The 21,244-nt window shown below is 42.0% G+C and overlaps 1 protein-coding gene across 7 annotated transcripts in view; it reads right to left on the bottom strand.

The window, feature by feature from the left end:
- The window catches only part of raraa (retinoic acid receptor, alpha a), a 575,761-nt gene that overhangs the window by 304,723 nt on the left and 249,794 nt on the right, over positions 1-21,244 (bottom strand). For 4 of the 7 annotated variants that reach the window (XM_080213768.1, XM_080213765.1, XM_080213767.1 and 1 more), the window contains one exon: positions 10,295-10,349. The gene's annotated coding sequence lies outside the window, so the exon portion shown is untranslated. Of the gene's footprint in view, positions 1-1,748; positions 1,888-8,096; positions 8,180-10,294; positions 10,350-21,244 lie in introns of those variants that run through there. The other 3 variants (XM_080213771.1, XM_080213774.1, XM_080213770.1) reach the window with 3 other exon arrangements.

Here is a 21,244-nt window from a genome sequence, read left to right as displayed (position 1 = left end):
ATATCCTGACTAAATTTGCCCTCTTTCTGCTAAGAGGGTTCTGGCGCTTACCAAACCTTTTCCTGATGTAGCCCCATTTAATGTCTCAGAATTATTGTAAGCCCACAGTGATAATTGGGGGGGGGGCGTTGACCAGGTGCAAATGGGGTGTTAAGTGTGGTCAAAGGTTGTTGGGTTTGCCCTGAAATTCGTGGCAATAAACCTTTTTGCTGGATCAGGCCTTAGAGGTGAACTGTTAAGACAAATCCCCCCACTAACAGAGAGAAAAAAAACACACAGATTTAAAGGAGCCTCGCAGCTAGCAAAACTCAGTCTGAAATCCACGGCCAACATTGCTGCCGCAGAGCTGACAATCCCAAAATCTCGTCCCGAGACTCAGTTTGGAAAGCACTTGTTAAGACCAATTGTAGTGATCTAATCATTACTCCAGAGGTGAATTGACCAATTTTATCATGCAGTACAAAGAACAAGAGAGAACAAATCACGCAGAAATCCACTATCTTAGAAAAGACAAATTCATGCGCATGAACAATGTGGAAAAAGTACTGAAAAATGTCTTGCTAAATAAAAATGTAGATTGAAGTGGTAGTTTCTGCATTATCTAGATTGGAATGTCACCTGAAAGCATTAATCGAAAAAATGACCCCTCTCCCCTCAAATAATTTGGACAGAAGACACTTGGCCTTTGTAAAGTAAACCCTGATTTTTGCTGGATAATTGCATGTGACAACAGTCTTAAGGAGGAAGCAACTGTAAAACAATTGCAATTCCAACTGGATGTTATCTATAATCACACACTCTCAATAAGACAAAACATACATTCAAACAACCCACACACCCTACTTGCAACAGAACTAAAAAGGATTACAACTGCTTTTAAATTGGATTTCAAGAGTTACATGAATGCCACTGACTTCCAGCAGACAAGTATTGCAAATCTAGCAGCAAACCCCAGCTTCTGCCAGCTTTGCTAAGCCTGTTTGCCAAAAAGACCTGTCTCCCTCATATCGTAATTTATTGGCATTTTACATGCAAAATACTGGAAATACATTGGAGTTGGGATCAGGTACGTGAAACTTTGAAATCAGTGCAGTCACTCCCTCAAGAAGTAGATTAAAAGGATCCACTTGTAAACTGTCTCAGTCACAGCAATCTCAGAAACTTTCTATTAAGCATATACCATAGCTCAACAAAATAAACCAGAAGATGAATGAAATCTTATCTTTTCATTCATCAAACTTTTCTCTCATCCTTACCCCCACAATAAATGATTATTTTTTACATTGAAAATCGAACACACACACGTTGGTCACTTAGGAATTAAACAAGGAGAAGCAGGAGATTACACTGTCATTACCTCCACAGTGCTACAACTCTTTTCTCTCTTCCTCCCTCTCTCTACCCCCTTTATTTTCTTTCCTTTGTTTTTGGCACAGCGGCTGGAAAAATATCAGCGAACTCAGCCGACTGACAGACTGGGGCCAAGAACCAGGCTTCAGACAGAGCTCTGATTCCCACAGGCGAACAGACTGATCGAAAACAGAACACAGTCTAGGCACTACAAGACCTGAACCAGGGCCAATCAGTAAACATGCAGCCTAGAAAACACATTATCCGCACCTAATTTCTCAGTAACTTTCTTCCCCCTTTCGTTAAGTAGCCAAAATATTCACAGAAATAAAACTGTAAGATCATTTCCGCTGTCAGACGTGCCCAACTGCACGTGAAATGGTGAAGTTTGCACCAACCTTGTATCTGGAATCCTTGTAAGAAGCGCACACTGGTGTCAAATCCATTGGAACAGAGAGCAGAATGGTGAAAAGGAGGGGAAGGCAGGTTAACTGTGTAAACTTTGGAAACAGGAAAAACAAAGATGTAATATGAGAACTCTGCCGATGTCATCAACCCAGCAAGCCAGTTGAAATCCCGTGACTGCAGACTCCCGAGTACATCACTCACTACACCCACCTGTCGAGCAGTGCATCGGATTTGCGAGCTTCTGCGATTTCCTGTCTGTTCGCCTGGCAGCGCAGGCAATGCACTGGCAGCAGAAGGATTATAGGGAATGACACAGGCAGTTACAACAAGAACATTGTGAAATACAAAGGTGCTCAGCACTTTTGAAAACAAAAATCAACTCTCCCCAATCACTTTGAAAGTTTAATCAGTGACTAATTGAACTGCACAGAATATAAAGATCCTAGGTACAGTTCTGGGTCTGTGCCAAAATGGCGGATCTCAGTCAAGGCAATGGCCATCAATAGTGCTATCAATTGCATTTGAGTTTGCAAAGGGAAATTCACTCTAGGTTCCTGCCCAACAGTTTCTGCTGGATTTACCTACATATGCAAGGAGGTGAGGAAAGGCTAAGTTTAGCTCTGGTGCCCCCCCACCACCACCTCCCAACCATCAAAGTAGAACAACTCTCACACTATATTCAGAATGGCAGTGAGTAAGGGAAGGGGAGGGACATCTTTGGAATTCAATCTCAAAACAAGGCATCAATGCTTTTTGGAGAGGAGAGCAAGGGACATTAATTGGCAAAGGAAAATAAATATTCAGCAAAAACGGCTTTTCAATTTGGCTCACTCAAAATTCTAGTAATAATTTCAAACGGCTGCTCATCGCTACACTTTGGCCAAGGGGAAAGGAATAGTTGGGATCTTCAACTGGAACACATATTAGGAAGGCATTGGGACTACTGCTTCAAGCACCTGCTAGTGACTGACTCACAGCAATCAGTGATATGTTCATTTCATGCTCTTGGGATCAACCTTTGTTTCATTGTCTAGGGATGGCACGGTAGCACAAAGGTGAGCACTGCTGCAACAAGGACCCGGGTTCAATTTCCGGCTTGGGTCACTGTCTGTGTGGAGTTTGCTCGTTCTCCCTGTGTCTGCTTGGGTTTTCTCTGGGTGCTCTGGTTTCCTCCCACATTCTGAAAGACATGCTAGTTAGATGCATTGATCCGAACAGACACCAGAGTGTGGCGACTAGGGGAATTTCATTGCAGTGTTAATATAAGCCTCACTTGTGACTAATAAATAAATTATAACTTTAAATAAGCTTTAACTTAGAGAAAGTCACTCTTTCAATGAGTTATTTTTTATTATTTGCTGAGCTCAATCTCTCAAGAAAGTTCAGCACTCCATCATCACTCCAGCCACTGCACCTGCACTGCCTTTGAGTGTGATTCAATGCAGGAAGAGCAAGTATCAATGAATTTTACCTAGACTGTTTCTGCTGCCAGGTTCTGCCTTCTACTTTTCTTTAGAATAGAAACCAAGTACTCTAAGTCACAGAAAAAAAATCAGAATTACTCCTGTACAAGATGTACCAAAAACAGGAAACAATGGAAATACTCAACAGCTAAAATTAGATGCACAGTCATTGTCCTGAAACGCTAACAGTTTCTCTCTCTACAGATGCTGCCCGGTTTGCTGAGTATTTCCAGTATTTCCTGTTTTCATTTCAGATGTCCAGCCTCAGGGTCTTTTAAGAGACTTTTGGATAAGTACATGGAACTTAGTAAGATAGAGGGCTATAGGTATGCCAAGTAGGTAGGGACATGTTCAGTGCAACTTGTAGCCGAAGGGCCTGTTTGTGCTGTAATTTTTCTGTGTTTCTATGTTTCTCATAGAATCACTGTAAAATCCACCCCACCCTCCCCAGAATATTGACGAAGCTGTCCCAAAATTGTTTTAATTCAATGAAACATAGAATAACGCAGCACAGAAGGAGACCATTCATCGTGCTTCAGTCAATTCTATGAAAGAGCCATCCAATCAGCTCCACTCCTCTAATGCTTTGCCCTACACATTTCTCCTTTTCTGGTACACAAATCTGATTCCCTTTTGAAAGCTACCACTGAATCTGCTTTCTTTTTAAAGTTAGAGTTTATTAGTCACAAGTAGGCTTATATTAACACTGCAATGAAATTCCCCTAGCCACCACACTCCGGCGCCTGTTCGGGTCACTGCACCTAACCATTCTCCATTCTTGCTCCCAGAAACAAGTCGCTACATTAAAAAAAATAATTTCCCTCTGGGGTTTTTCACCAACTTACCTGAAATTTGTGCTCTCTGCTTACTGACCCTCTTCCAGTTGAAGCAAGTTTCTATATATTTGCTTTGTCAAACACTTTCACAATTAAATCAAAATCATATTTGAATTGTAAGATCAGTCAGTCTGGATTTACCATGAAATAGGTCTACAGATAGAGAAAAACAATGATTTGATCTGACTGGATTCTAGACTGACTATTTCAAATGCATTGGGTACATCACATTCCCTAAATCCTTTTGACACATATCAACTGCAAGATGTGAAAATTGATACGAACTTAAACCAGAACGGCTACTGCAGATTTTTTTTTAAATATCCCCTTTCCATTACTTAACGGGTAAAGAATTTAACAAAATATAATCTTTGAAATTTTTATTGCTGATTGCAAGGAAAAATATTTCAGAGAATTCTTATATCACACTATTTTTAGAGCAAAATAACAAGCAGTGATCATGCTTGATTTCTTGGTGAAGCATGTTCATGAGCCTCTGACAGATCAAAATATGCACAGCTAGCTGCCATAAACATGGCATTGCATTTAAGCATGACCTGTCCACAGATCTGATACTGAAAACTGAAAGCAGCTGCTATCACCTGCACACCATTAATTATTCCACCACATGTTACGCCTTGAAAGATTTACCACAACCAGCTCAGTTTCCATTCCAGGGTACTTAATGCCGATACTCCTCCAACGCTATGACATGAAGGAAGCAAGCATGCTTCTGGAACTTGGCTCTTCCTGAGCCTAAAAGCACATTAAGAGTTCCTGACAAAGTGGAGCTGCTTTTTGATGGCCCTCCAACAGTCCCTACAATTAATGGTGAGCATAACAGCTCCTCTGGAGCCCAAGGATCAACATAATAGGGGCTCTATTCTCTGTTTCAATTTACTACAATACAACGCAGCGAGATCCATTTTGGATCTCAAACGATTACGGAACACAGTACAGGAATGAGATAGAGAATCTGGTGAATTGGTGCAAAGACGATCTCTTCCTCAGTGTCAATAAAACAAAGGGGATTGTCATCAACTTCAGGAAGTGTAATGGGGTTCATGCCCCTGTCGAGAGCTTCAAGGGTCGAAAGCTTCAACTCTCTAGGTGTTGAGATCACCAACAACCTGTCCTAATCCTCCCATGCTGATACTGTAGTTGAGAAAGTCCAACAATGTCTCTACTTAAGAACATAAGAACATAAGAAATAGGAGCAGGAGTAGGCCATCTGGCCCTTCGAGCCTGCCCCGCCATTCAATAAGATCATGGCTGATCTGTCGTGGCTCAGTTCCACATTCCCGCCCTTTCCCCATAACCCTTAATCCCCTCTCTTATCAAAAACCCATCAACCCGCATCTTAAAAATATTTAGCGAGGTAGCCTCCACCACTTCAACGGGCAGAGAATTCCAGAGATTCACCACCCTTTGAGTGAAGAAGTTCCTCCTCAACTCCGTTCTAAACCGCCCCCCCTTTATCTTGAGGCTGTGCCCCCATTCCTACTATCCTTTCTGAGCGGGAAGAGTCTCTCCGCCTCTATCCTATCCATCCCATTCATCATCTTATATGTCTCAATGAGATCTCCCCTCATTCTTCTAAACTCTAACGAGTACAAGCCTAATTTATTCAGCCTCTCCTCATAGCTCAACCCCCTCAACTCCGGCATCAGCCTAGTAAACCTCCTCTGCACTCCCTCCAAGGCCAAAATATCCTTGCGTAAGTACGGCGACCAAAACTGCACACAGTACTCCAGCTGCGGCCTCACCAATGCCCTATACAGCCGCAGCAAGACCTCCCTACTTTTATATTCAATCCCCCTCGCTATGAAGGCCAGCATCCCATTCGCCTTGCTGACCACTTGCTGCACCTGCAGGCTGGGTTTTTGCGACTCATGCACAAGGACCCCGAGGTCCCTCTGCACCGTCGCCTGCTGCAGTTTTTCGCCACGTAAGTAATAATCCTTCCTACCATTCTTCCTACCAAAGTGGACCACCTCACACTTGCCAACATTAAATTCCATTTGCCATTTCCTGGCCCATTCGCCCAGCCTATCTAGATCCTTCTGTAGACTCTCCACACCCTTCGCACAATTTGCCGTTCCACCAATCTTGGTGTCATCAGCAAATTTCGACACCCTACATTCGGTTCCCTCCTCCAGATCATCTATATAAATGGTAAATAGCTGAGGCCCCAGCACCGACCCCTGGGGCACTCCACTAGTCACCATCCGCCAATCCGAATAGCACCCATTGACCCCCACTCTCTGCCTCCTATTTGACAACCAATCCTCTATCCACGCTAACACTCTACCCCCAACTCCATGTCCCCTGACCTTCTGCAATAACCTGTTGAGGTACCTTGTCAAACGCCTTCTGAAAATCAAGAAAGACCACATCCACCGGCTCTCCTCTATCCACCGCCCTAGACACATCCTCATAGAACTCCAGTAAATTTGTCAGACACGACTTCCCTTTAACGAAACCGTGCTGCGTCTGCTCTATCAAGCAATTCCTCTCAAGATGTCCTCTCAACAAGATACTTGTTGCAGAGGACTAAGGAAATTTGGCATGTCAGCTACGACCCTCACCAATTTTTACAGGTGCACCATAGAAAGCATTCTTTCTGGTTGTACCACAGTTTGGTACGGCTCCTGCTCTGCCCAAGATCGCAAGAAACTACAAAAGGTCATGAATGTAGCCCAATCCATCATGCAAACCCGCCTCCCATCCGTTGACTCTGTCTACACTTCACACTCCCTCGGAAAAGCAGCCAGCAGAATTAAGGACCCCACTCACCTCGGACATACTCTCTTCCACCTTCTTCCATCAGGAAAAAGATACAAAAGTCTGAGGTCACACACCAACTGACTCAAGCTTCTTCCCTGCTGCCATCAGACTTCTAAATGGACCTATCTTGCATTAAGTTGATCTTTCTCAACACCCTAGCTATGACTGTAACATTATATTTTGCGCTCTCTCACTTCCTTCTCTCTGAATGATATGTTTTGTCTGTCTAGCGCGCAAGGAACAATACTTTTCAGTGTATACTAATACATGTGACAATAATAAATCAAATCAAAATCTTGACCTAAGGATTGGATTTCAACATTTTGTTGATGTCATTCATCTAGCCTGCAAGTTGGGAGCACACAGTTGACAACATGTAGGCTTGTAAAAATGCACTTCTGCAAAATTGCAACTATGTCCAAATCATATTATTTCATTCTCATATTCACATTCAATAGTCTTTATTCATTTACATAAAAAATTTAAAGGCCTTTGTTGAAGTATATGGTTCGTGCTGATCATTATTCAGTGATCCCCTGCTGGAAGTCACGTATGCACACTAGATGGGCTCTGGAATTGATGTTGTAATGATGCTTTCTACTGTAGAACAGACAGCAGCTACAGCCTGGGCTCATAAATAGAGAATGACTAAGGTCAAGGATATTACACCTCCCTACAGCCACATCCCGACAAGACTCAGATTACGTCGAAAGGAGTACGGATTACTCCCTCTTGAGCCTGCCAACCAGAAAAGCTTGTGGCACAATACGTCAGAGAATTGGAATGAACATCCATTTTTATAATATGAATAGAAAATGGAATTCATCTCACATTCCCCTCTTATCTCTATGGCAAGGCTAATCCGTTTTGGACTGTAGATGGGAACTTTAATTTCAGAAACCTTCTGAAAGTACATTTACTGACAACCGTTGTCAATATCATCCTTTAGAAATGTTTAATACTAACTTTGGCACATTATCAACCAGGGCTATAGAACTTTAAAAAGAGAACAAGGTTGGCACAATTGTGGAATATTTTCTTTAGATATTTGTTTCTTCACACAAGCAGGACAAGGTTTTGGAGTATAATATGGCCCAATATCATGTTCGCCTGGAACGCATTTAATTGATCCGAGACACGAATTCTAAAATGCATTTTTTTCATTCAAAATTCTGATTGTTCCCTTTGTGACGTTAAACATAACCTTGCAAACCCCTGCTGTTTTAAAAAATGTGAAAACCAAGTTCCTAACCTGAACTGGTTGGAACCGAACACAACGCCAAATCATTAACTTGTCACTCAGAACCTGGTGCATCTGAAACTGGGGAATCTGAGCTAGAATGAGGTGCAAGTGAGAGAGATTATTTGACTTTTAAATGAGGAGGAAGAATCACCATTTAAATGCAGTATCAATGCTTAAAATTATCAGCAGAAAGCAGCATTGAAATCTGGGTTTGGTGGGAACGTTTGAATATTACAGCAATGGAGAAGTGCAGCAATAGCTATAAGCACTGTTCCTTCTGTGTTGTGATGTTCAATTCTTCTTTCCAACTTCAATCGTGCTCATAGCTTTTAAAGATTTAACAGTCATCAGTAAATTTGAGGAAATTTTTACTTCTGGCATCAGAACAGTCACAGACCCAATGCTACTGGCTAAACATGCAATCGCTCATCGGTCACCTAATGATGATCTTCTAATATAGTTTTATAGCCTACCGCTATTATTAAAGGTTGCTATATAGTTTTAATAGTCCACATTATAAATTATTAAAGTTGCACCAGTGCGCTGTTTTCAAAGCTATCAGCTCAGAAGGAAGCCGCATGATACACTGAATGAAAATTATGCACCATGTACATTTTTCTACAGCGTTTCAATTCTTCCAAAAAAATTATTTACATTTAAAAGCTATTTACTGCCTTTTCTTGAATGGCTCTCCATACCCAAACAATCTTCTGTATTAAACATTTCTCACCATTCCTTTCCTAGTTTCTTCTAATGATCTTAACTTTATATTCCCTTAATTGCTACTTCACCAATTAGTAGCAATAAATTTTCTCTAATGATCAAAATTCTTCAATTTCTAATTGCTTAATTAGATTTCCTCTTAAAGTTTATTTATTAGTGTTACAAGTAGGCTTATTGCAATAAAGTTACTGTGAAAATCCCCTGGACGCCACACTCTGGTGCCTGGGTACACTGAAGAAGAATTTAGCATTGCCAATTCCCCCAACCAGCACGTCTTTTGAACTGTGGGTGGAAACTCACACAGACACAGGGAGAACGTGCAGACTCCACACAGACAGTGACCCAAGTCGGGAATCAAACCCAGGTCTCTGGCGCTGTGAAGCAGCAGTGCTAACCACTGTGCCAGTGTGCCACCCTCAGTCCTGGTGAAAGGAGTACTATTGTCTCTAATCTCTTCTTATAACTGAAATCCCTCATCCCTATATCATTTTAATAAATCTCTTCTATATCATATATAACCCTGCATCCTTTATAAAGTTGGGCACCCCTCTTCTCAATAGGTCTGGTGGCTTTGGACCAATCTCGTCCTCCTTTCTGATCACTATCTTAGCCTTAACTAACATTCAGGCTAGGCAATCTTTTATGAAAGATGTGGGCCAATGTTTAGTAAAACCAAGCAGTGTAAGCCCAGCCCCAAATGGGCGTATTGTCCTGAAATGGGTACCTCTGCTTACTCATGGACTGTCCCACTATCTCCACATTCATCCCTGTGTCTCCCTAACACTGTTTCATAGTTTGTCTTGTTATAAAGAATTAAATAGCACAGACCTAGGTTGTTGACCATTGAGGCTTATGCCAGTGTTTACAATTCACAGGAGATTCCTCCCATTCTAACGATCTCTTTCCATCTCTGCCTTCATAATTATCCAATCTCTTCTTCCTCAAGTATGTACCAAACCTCCTTGCTTTCAGCACTTCAATATTACCTCCACGTGGCAACAAGTTCCACATTCTCATCACTCTTTTAAGAAGTGATTTTGCCTGCAGTGTGAGACCTTCCACCTAGGTTTCCCAGTACTAAGGGGATCATTTTCACTTTCAGCAGAAAACGGACATTAGTGGATTAATCAACAGTGACATACCCAGGCTCAACTCCCGTTCCAATATAGTCAACAATTTAAAAAACCTTCTGTTGGTGTAAATTGGGCAGCCAATTCAGTACCATCAGTTCTCCAAACTTTGGTCAATGTCAAAATTGACCTCAAAAAGTTCAGACCAGAACCAGAATATCTTCCCCAGCTAAGGATAAGTGACCAGTAGCAATTAATAAGAAGAAAACTCCATGCATACAATTCCATTGAAAGAGAATTCTCATTAAGTTTTCTCTCCACAAAAATTCAATTTGCGGTTCAATCTCCATCTTACGCCTTAGTTCAATATTTCTAGATCTGCTTTGGAAATTAAGAAAGAATAAAGAAACTTACCACTGAAATATTTACTGCATCCTCAAGAGTTCCAAAACTAATTCAAACAGGGTACCTGTGAATAAAATACGATAAACTGTTAAAGGCATTTTATTTTTTTTTAAAAATCAACTGCTTTACAAAGAAGGTATCGATGAATTCATTACTGAAACATCTTCAATCACTAACGTAATGATGTGGCTCATCTCTCACTTATCTTTGACATTGCAGTTTTATACAGGACTGTTCAATTATGTAGTTATAATCTGGGCAATCCTCATGATTTACTGGATGTATGTAGTGATAACCTGAGCTACACAAACCAGAAGAACTCAGACTCAATATCTGGCTTGTGACGATTTTGAGAAAACTAGTGAAGATAATCATAGATAGCATTCTCACCTACAAATCAGATGGTTGTGGGTTCAAGTTCCAGTCAAGGGACGTGATTTTTTTTTAAACCACTCCCCCCCCCCCCCCCCCCCCCCCCATCCCGCCTCCATCACTGTCAACTAGGTTTCCTGTTCTATGTGCCCCACCACTGCATGGACTTGAGGACAAAACTTAAGACTGATACTCCATATTGATGAAGTGCTGTACTGTTGGAGATGTCATCTTAGAGATGCCACTGAGATATTAACCCAAGGTCCAATCTGCCTTTCAGGTGGATATGAAAGATCCCACAGCACTATTTTAAAGAAGAGCAGGAGTTATCCCCAGTAACCTGATCAATATTTATTCCTCAAACAATATCACAAAAACAGTCTAAGTGACATTGCTGTTTGTAAGAGCTTGCTATACACAAATTGACTGCTGTGTTTCCTATTTTAGAACAGTGATGATACTTCAAAGGTACATCCAGTGGCTGTGAATGGCACAATATAAATTCAAGTCATTCTTTTACAGGGATACTACAATTGGCCTTAGCATCCTGGGCTTACAGCAATGAAAATTAGCCAAGATTGTCATTCTGGATCACTATTCAACAGCCTCAGTTTGAATAGCATGTCTATCTATGTTGGGTGCCAGCAGGAATAGGCTTGGTTGAGCTATTTCACACCACTGAATAGCTTCCTGACACCAGGATTCATCATATGTGGCTATTTAGGTGAAGTTGCAGAGAATAGCTGCAGCCCACCCAACTGTACCCCAACACAATTTTCAAGAGAGAAAATAGACAAGAAGAAGAAAATTCATATGTTTATTAATACTTATCAAAGGAATGGTGGGACATTGGTTAAGACAGACAGCTCTCATCGTGGAAGTCCCCAAACCTGGCTGAGCTGACAGGGGAGGCTGGGCATTGGAATGAGGTGGTTTCCAATACAGTGTTTGACAGTCAAAGAAGAGTCCACCAGGCCAAATCCCTTAGCAGACTATTTATACTTCAGCACCAGTAAGGAGTCTGAAACTTTTCATTAACAAAAAAACAGAAAACCGCCTATTTATGCCTCTTGAAGACGACTGACAAGCCAAAATAACAGAGTTCAAAGCAGGAATTTCTTGCAGGAATGCCAAATGTTTAATTATTTGAAGGAAGACGTTAGCAAGCTTCATGCCTTTAATTCACAACCAAAGCCTCAGAAAAAACAGACATTCTTCCACTTTTCATTAAAGAATAATCTCGGGCTTAAATTAATCTTGATGTTTGACACCCCTGGAATGATTAGCTTTGTAACTCAGGCTGCCGAGGATTACGTATGAAGATTAACCAATCACACAAAAAACAAGTTTCCAAAAAATAATCAAAAATAAACATACAATCTTTAGCCGACCTGGCCACAATCCCAAGCTCGCTGTGCCCTGGTGGGACTCATCCCTACCGTCCCCTAACCTGGTATAAGGCACAACAAGATCCAGTGAGGATAGAGCACGGTTTTCTATGGGCAGCTGTAGAGTCTCATCCTTTACAATGACATCCAGAAAATTGGGCACCACATTTGAAATCTGCAAGAAAAGTTTCTGGTAATTCCTCCACCGAAGATATGACGGAACCACATTACAGATGCCAAGGAATTTTGGCGCAACTACAAATAATGTCATTAAAGTACACATAGCACAATCAATAACCCATTACTTCATGGGTTTTTTAAAACAACATCTACCAGCCGATCCCAGATAAACAAACCATAAACTTACAACAGTAACCATTAGCATACTTGTAAAGTACACTGAATTATGCCACCCAACTCAAAGAGAGAGTTATGTGCTGACGCGATAGTCATTAGCAAGGCCAACATTTATTGCTCATCCCCAATTGCCCTTGAAATGATTGTGAACTTGAATAATTGCAATCTGCATCATTCAGATACGCCCACGGTGTTGTTAGGTAAGGAGTTTCAGGATTCTGCCTCTGTCAAAAATGCTCTTGATTAAACACCTGCCCTTTATTTGATATGTAGCCGCTATGGAAAATTACCAGAGAGTCCCATCAATGGAGTAAAGGGCCACTCTTCCTTTTCAAATATTTTTAAAGCTCAGCTTTCCCAATATCAATGTGATTTCAACGACAGCACTCTCACCTTGGAGTCAGAAGCTGGTACGTTTTAATTGCAATCTCAGGACTTTAGCACAAAGTTTTGGTTGGCACTGCAGCGTACAATTGAGGGCAAGACAAGAGGTCACATAACATCAGGTTATAGTAACAAGTTTGCTTGAAATCACAAGCTTTCAAAGCACTGCTCCCAAAGACTTCACCTGATGAAGGAGCAGTGCTCTGAAAGCTCGTGATTTCAAATAAACCTGTTGGACTATAACCTAATGTTGTGTGACCTCTCATCTTGTCCACCCCAGTCCAACATCGGCAGCTGCACCTCATGGCCACAACTGAGGGAGTGCTGCACTGTCTTTGAGATACTGTGCTGAGAACCTGGCTGCCTATTCAGGTGGACAGAAAAGAATTCATGACATTTTCAAAGAAGAGCTGGGAGCTCTCCCCTCAACCAACATCAGAGACAGATGAACTGATTGTTCATTTCATTGCTGTTTGCAGGACCTTGCTGCTGCATGTGACTTCAAAACAAAGTGACTACATTTCAAAAGTAAACCACTTGCTGTGAAACACAGTGGGACATTATGAGGATGTGAAAGGACTAGCTTAAAAAATGCTATGATTTTTCTTGAATTTTGGAGATATAAGTGCACTGCAGCATACAGATTAGAAATCTAAGCTTCAATGTGTGGAGTTACGTGCGCACAGGCAGGATAGCAACTGATCTCTGATAAAGGGTCACCCTGACTCGAAACGTTGACTCTATTCTCTCTCCACAGATGCTGTCAGAACTGCTGAGATTTTCTAACATTTCTGTTTTTGTTTGAGGACAGCAATTGAGGTTTTCTTCGGGTAGGGAAGATAAAACGCAGCCGAGACTTTTACTCCTGATTTTTGATAGAAATAACCAAGGGGGAAATTCTGTCATCCTACCCACCATGGATCATGCAAAGATCCGTTGACTTGGGCAGGATTTTCCAGTTTTGGGACAAGTGGCCAGGAAATCCTGTCTTAAGTGAGGATGGTACAGTATGGCATTGGTTCAGCTAGTATAGGTTAGCCTTACCACAGCCCAGAGTTCAGATATCTGCACTCTGTTTTGGCTCATACACGAAGATCAGTTTCTTGAGGGAGACACTGGAAGAAATTGGGGGGAGGTTGCGGGTTAATGGTGGAGGAGAGGAGTGGAACCATCTTTAAAATAAGTGAACAGTGGAGTGCTGATCTGCATGGCTGTCTGCTTCAACATATGATGCCAAGAGCTATCCCATCAAAATGTCTTTAGTAAATCTTTCATCAAAACTGTGTTTCAGCCCCTTCCAAGCCTTCAACTATCTTCTCAGGTGTGACTGAATTGACATTGAAATAAATCCAGTTTGTTTTAGTTCATGTCTGCATTGGAGCAAAATACCACAAAATCTTTTCCTCATTTCAAACACAATTACTACTGCATAATATGTTTTTACAATAAACTCAATACTATTTTCATTTATTTATCTTACTTGTACCTTCAGTAACCGATACTGTGTGTCAGCTTGTCTTTTTCTTTTGCCTAGCTGACTGATGCGAATAAAATTCATCCTCATTGTTTCCTAATCAAAAGGCCTGATCACTTCTCTCAGGTCTGTAAATTTCTTTCTTGAGAATTTAATGCAAATAGCGTAGAGTCATTGTCCAATGAGCCTTTTTTCTTCATGTTCTGAAAGAATTGGTCTCTGATCAATGTTGGCCATTGCCCACTATAGCCAAAATTAAGAACTAACTCTGTGGAGAAATCCAGGACCCAAACTCTGACAAATCCAATTTTTTTCTCCGATCATTTTTCTTTCATTTAATTTGTCTCCCTTTTAATCTCCTCTCTTGAAGGCACTAACTTGCTGGATATAGTCCCAAGGCACCACCTGTCCTCCAAGTGGTTAATCTTCACATGAGCCTAGATAGTCAGTGCTGCATCATTATTCAGTGGAAAACATCATAACTTAGAGTGATCCTGTCAAATAAATGCAATCAGGAGAAGGAGACATACCTGATTGCCACCCATCTTGTTATCTAGCAAGGGAACTGTGATCATCCTAACCGCCTCAGATTAGGGGTAAATCTCAGTATCTTCTAGAAATACATCAGCCAAAGCCTTTATTTACTTGGCTATTGGGAAAACATTCCTTCCTTATTTGTAAGAAATATAACTTCACTATTTCTGAGGACAGCTATTAATCTGCAAAGAGGTAGGTATTAGATTCAAGTAAATTTGGTGACAGGAATGTGAACAGACTGTAGATTTCCCTCTGGAGTTAAGTGAGCATCATCATTATAACTGTGCCATACTAGTGCAGCAGAGGCCCTTTCCCAGATACCAGCCCCATCTGCTACCACTTCTCTCCACAGTAGAGATTGCACATTATGTTATACAAGGAATTTTCAGTGCAGTTTCAACAGGAAGCTTTGGTCAAAAGAATCAAATTAAAAAAAACACTTCCCTGTTATTTTTCTGCAACTCAGAGAATTAAAATAATGGCACTGTGACTAAAATCGTGGAACAGAGTTTCAGCTCGGTACTGCTGGTTTCTTTTGGTGTAATTCACCCAAAACTGGGACAGCCCATTGTGGAATTTTAAAGACAAAATATTTAAAAGTATTTTATGCCAGACTTTGGGCTGAATTTTCCCATCCCCGCCCACCACAGGAATTGTAGCAGGCAAGACACAGACCATGCAAAGTCCATTGACCTCGGATGGGATTTTCTAGTTTCGGGGCAAGCACGGCTAGAAAATCCTGCCCATTGTGTCAGAAGTCACGTCCCAAGGTGAATTAATCAACCTCAAGTGCAACCTCAAGGAGGCACTCAAAGTTCAGCCAATTCTTTTAGGCACTTGGACACTAAGAGGCACATTTTAAAATGTTTTCATAGAATAGGATCCCTACAGTACTGAAGGAAGCCATTTGGCCCATCAAATATGTACCAACCACATCCCACCTAAGCCCTATTCCCCTAACCCCACACATTTACCCTGCTAATCCCCATGACACTAGGGTTAGTCTAGCATGGCCAATCAACCTAACCTGCACATCTTTGGACTGTGGGAGGGAACCGGAACATCTGAAGGAAACCCACACAGACACGAGGAGAAATTGCAAACTCGGTTTTAAGTGCAATTTTTAAAAAAATTACAAAGAAACTAACTTACCACAATCTAGTGAGCAATAGTCTGTTTTCAAATTGGGTTACTGGTAAAATTGAATTGACAGTAATTAAAATTGCCTACACTTTGTGATTAACCCACAGTGGCACTGTTCACATCAGGACGCAGGTGCAATTCCCAGCTTGGGTCACTGTCTGTGCGGAGTCTACACTTTCGCCTTGTCTTTGCGTGGGTTTTCTCCGGTTTCCTCCCACAGTCCGAAATACGTACTCATTAGATGCATGCTAAATTGTCCCTCAGTGTACCCGAACAGGCGCTGGAGTGTGGTGACTAGACGATTTTCACAGTAACTTCATTGCAATGTTAATGTAAGCCTACTGTGACACAAGTAAGTAAACTTAACTTAAATAACTTTTAGCTGTACACATCAACCTGAATCAAGTTGCCACTCTTAAATATATCAAGGAATGTTGTTTTAAAACCATTTTTTTTACAAAAGAGGAATGATGCTTTGAAACATACTGCACTAATTCACGGGAGATTTCACGAAGAGAATTCTTTCTCTCTCAGAGGGTCATTAGTCTGTGGAGTTCACTTTCCCAGAAAGCCGTGAAGGCTGGGTCATTGAACTTATTCAAGCCCGAGTTAGATAGATTTTTGATCGACAAGGAAGTCAAGGGTTATGAGGGGTAGACAGGAAACTGCAGTTGAGGTCATAATCAGATCTTATTGAAAGCCAGAAGAGCCAAATGACCTGCGTTCTTCTGTTCATCGGCAATAGAAAAATGAATCTGAGCAGAAAACAAATTGTCTTAGTTCTGAAATGAAACAGGAGACAGAGAGAAGGATAAAATCACTTTGTTCTGCATAACCATTAATAGGTAATTCAAACGTTACACATTAACAGTTTGAAACAAGTTGCATCCTACAAATGATGGACTCCACCAGGGATTAATGACTACTTGCAAACTAATCAGGTGGCCAGATTTTCATTATCTTGCTTACTAATGGATGTCGTTTGCGCCAGAGCTGGCTGATGGGAATCAGATGTTTTATACTGAGTAGGTCGCTGAATTTCAGAAATCTGCTTCGCTCTAGCAGAGCGACATCAGTCAAAACATTGAATTGAACATCAGTAGCAAACAGGCATTTTCCACATAACAAGCAACCCCCGCAAAATCTTTTTCATTAGCCTCAGCACGCTACGAAACTGCTGATACGGCACATCCAAAAACTAGCACGTGCAACAGCCACTTCCTTCCGAGCCAGCATTCTAATTTTTCAGACGAATACAATATTTAAATCCTCATACATCTTATGCCTTTGAAGTTAATTTCAGTTCAACACCACTACACGTAGGTCAGTGAATGTTACAGCTGATAAACACACCAGCCCTGGAAATATCTGCTTTCTCTGAGATAAAATACAGCTGATTTTAATAGAGATCAGCTATAGTGAAAACATGCCAAAATGTCCTTGTTTACTGTTAATTACTGCCAAATGTGAGGCTCCTTTTGTTCTCTAAACTAACATCCACTAAACCTGTCTCAGATCAGTCTGATGCTCCATTTATATTACCGATCTATCTCTGAAGGCAACTCTATCTTGTAAACAAGGTGCTCTATGAACCTCCAGAGGTAATGGAATGCTTATTATGCAAAGAAGTTTTGTTGTCTAATAACTGAGGAGGAAATGTGGGTGCAGTGAATTGTTGCCAATTTTGTTCTGGCTGTGGATAGGTTTGAGTTTCCGTGTATTTTCATGTGGACAAGGTTAGGATCATACTGATGTGTGACATTCGCCCACTTTCACACTGCTCGTTGGCACTCACAAACAAGAATGGCCGTTTAAGTGAAATGGCCAATTGGCTGCCAGTTCATGCAGTGAATGTTGACCAGCTGAATTCCCACAAAACGAGAGCTGGACTCGTATCTGCTTGGGGGGGGAGATTGCATCCTAGAAAAGGTTGGTACTGTACAAGGTTGGTAGTGTTGGTCTATGTGGAGTTTGCACATTCTCCTTGTGCCTGTGTGGGCTTCAAAGAGAACTAAGAAAAGTACAGCACAGGGACCGGCTCTTTGGCCCTCCAAGCCTGTACCGATCATGATGTTGTATCTAAACTAAAAAAACTTTCTGCTTTTACTCGATCCGTATTCTTTTATTCCCTTCCCTATTCATGTACCCATCAGATGCCTCTTAAATGATGCCAATGTGCCTGCTTCCACCACCTCTTCTGGCAGCACATTCCAGGCACCCACCACACTCTGCATGAAAAACTTCCCCCACACATCTCCCTTAAACTTTCTACCTCTCACCTTTAACTGACACTGCCACCACAAGAAAAAGCCTCTGACTATCTACCCTCTCAACGCTTGTCATAATTTTGTAAACCACTATCAGGTCTCCGCTCAGTCTCCATCTTTCCAGTGAAAACAATCCTAGTTTATTCAACATAGTCATAGTCGACACCTTTGATACAAGGCAACATCCTGGTGAACCTTCTTTGCACTCTCTCGAAAGCTTCTACGTCCTTCTGATAGTGTGGTGACCAGAACTGCACGCAATACTCCAAATGCAACCTAAGCAAGATTTTATGTAGCTGCAACATGATTTCCCAACTCTTGCACTCAATGCCCCGACTGATAAAGGCAAGCATGCCATATGCCTTCTAAATCACCTTGGCCACCTATGTTGTCACTTTTAGGGAACTGTGGACCTGCATGCCCAGATCCCTCTGGATGTTAATGTTCCTAAGGGTTCTGCCATTTATAGTAAAATTCACACCTAAATTTGATCCTCCAAAATGCATCACCTTACATTCGACAGAATAAAATCCCATCTGCCATTTCTGTGCCTAAGTCTTCGATGTATCTATATCCTGTTGTATCCTCTGACAATCCCTGGCACTTTCAGCAACTCTGTCAATCTTCGTGTCATCCGCAAACGTATAATCAGACCATCCACATTTTCCTCCAGATCATTTATATATGCTACAAACAACAGAGATCCTAGTCCCCAAGGGACTTGTCTACCTTAATGCAATTTAGGATACCCACACTTCCTCTTTGATAATATTGAGATTCTCTAGACCGTACACACACCTGTCCCTGACCTCAATATCCATCATGTTCTTCTCCTTGGTGAATACAGATACAAAATAATCGTTACCATAAGAACAAGAACAAAATCAGCCCAGGAAACAGGCCCTTCGGCCCAACGAGCCCGCGCCGCCATCTCAACACCACCAGTCCACCTCTCTACCCACGACCCCTGTCTAATGTTTTATGGTCATCCAGATTGAGGGAAACTGATTTAGGGACAATTTATTCCTGCCAATCAGCCTAACAGCACATCTTTGGGGTGTGGGAGGAAACCGGAGCACCCGGAGAAAACCCACGCAAGCACAGGGAGAATGCGCAAACTCCCACAGACACCCGCCCAAATCCGTGTGTCTGCACAGCAATCAGTGATAGTCACTGAGCTGTCGTCTTGCCCAGTATCTTGTCCAGTTTAGGCACACACTAACGACATGAAGCACTAGGCCAATCTCGAACAACCAAGAGCAGCCCCAGTACGACCCATTGTGTGTATGCCCCTCGTTGGACACGAGGTGGACCGACTTAAAACCTGTGAATGAAAAGAGAAAAAACATTATCATACTATACCCATTTACATTACCAGGGACGCCCCAATGCTAATGACCCTTATTTAAAAGGATCTCCTATATCCACCCATCTCCAACTCAGTCATGTGCCTAAGTTACTCGTAAAGGACTCTAGCATGTTTGCCTCCACCACCTTACTTGGCAGAGCATTCCATACCCCGACTACCCTCTGTGTGAAAAACCTCCCTCTAATATCTATGTTGTACCTCTCCCCCCTCACCTTAAGTCCACGGCCCCTTGTCCTACATGTCTCTATTATAGGAAATAGCTTACCTCTGTTTACTCTATCTATACCCTTCATAATCTTATATACCTTTATTAGATCCCCCCTCAGTCGGCGTCTTTCAAGGGAAAAGAGCCCCAATTTCTTCAATCTTTCCTCATACCCCAGTCCTTCCATACCAGGCAACATCCTGGTAAACCTCCTCTGCACTCTCTCCAGAGTCTCCACGTCCTTCCGGTAGTAAGGTGACCAGAACTGGATGCAGTACTCCAAATGTGGCCTAACCAACGTTCTGTACAACTGCAACATTAGACTCCAGCTCTTATATTCTATACCCCTTCCTATAAAGGCTAACATACCATAGGCCTTCTTCACCACATTCTCCACTTGCACTGCCACCTTCAAAGACTTGTGCACTTGCACCCCCAGGTCTCGCTGCGATTCTATACTCCTTACGGGCTTACCCTTTATCATATAACTTACCCCTACATTATTCCGGCCAAAATGCATCACCTCACATTTATCCAGATTAAACTCCATTTGCCACGTATCTGCCCAATCAACCAGCCTATCAATATCCCGCTGTATTGCCAGACACTGCTCTTCACTGCCCGCCAATCCAGCCATCTTGGTGTCATCAGCAAATTTGCTGATCACACCACCTACTCCCTCTTCCAAATCATTTATATGCACTACAAAGAGAAGAGGTCCCAGTACTGAGCCCTGCGGCACACCACTAGTGACAGACCTCCAGCTAGAAAAAGACCCCTCCACTACTACTCTCTGACCTCTTTGCAAACCAGTTCTCTACCCATCTAGATACCTGATCACATATCCCATGAGCTTTAATCTTCTGTACCAACCTACCATGAGGGGCTTTGTCAAATGCCTTACTGAAATCCATATAGACGACATCAACGGCTCGTCCTTCGTCAACCGTTTTTGTCACCTCCTCAAAGAATTCGACCAGATTCGTAAGGCAAGACTTCCCCTTGACAAAGCCATGCTGTGTATCCTTAATCAGATCGCAATGCTCCAAGTGCGCATACATCCTATCCCTAAGAATCCTCTCCATCAATTTACCTACTACTGATGTTAAGCTCACTGGCCTATAGTTACCCGGGCTATCCCTCCTACCCTTTTTAAACAACGGTACCACATTTGCTATCCTCCAGTCCTCTGGGACCTCACCTGCGTCCAAAGAAGAGACAAAGATTCGCGTCAGAGGCCCAGCAATCTCATCCTTCGCCTCTCTAAGCAGCCTAGGATAAATGCAATCAGGCCCCAGAGATTTATCGGTTTTAATGCCCTCTAAAAGCCCTAACACCTCTTCCCTCGTAATCGATAGATCTTTCAATTGGTCTACCGCTCCCTCAATGACCGTACTAGACATCAAGCCCCTCTCCTTCGTGAATACCGACGCAAAGTATTCATTCAGGATCTCCCCCGTTCC

This window comes from Carcharhinus amblyrhynchos, chromosome 27, assembly GCF_965287045.1.
Source record: "Carcharhinus amblyrhynchos chromosome 27, sCarAmb.v2.hapA, whole genome shotgun sequence".
In the NCBI taxonomy this organism is placed as follows: Eukaryota; Metazoa; Chordata; class Chondrichthyes; order Carcharhiniformes; family Carcharhinidae; genus Carcharhinus; species Carcharhinus amblyrhynchos.
This window is presented reverse-complemented; position numbering and strand designations above follow the sequence as displayed.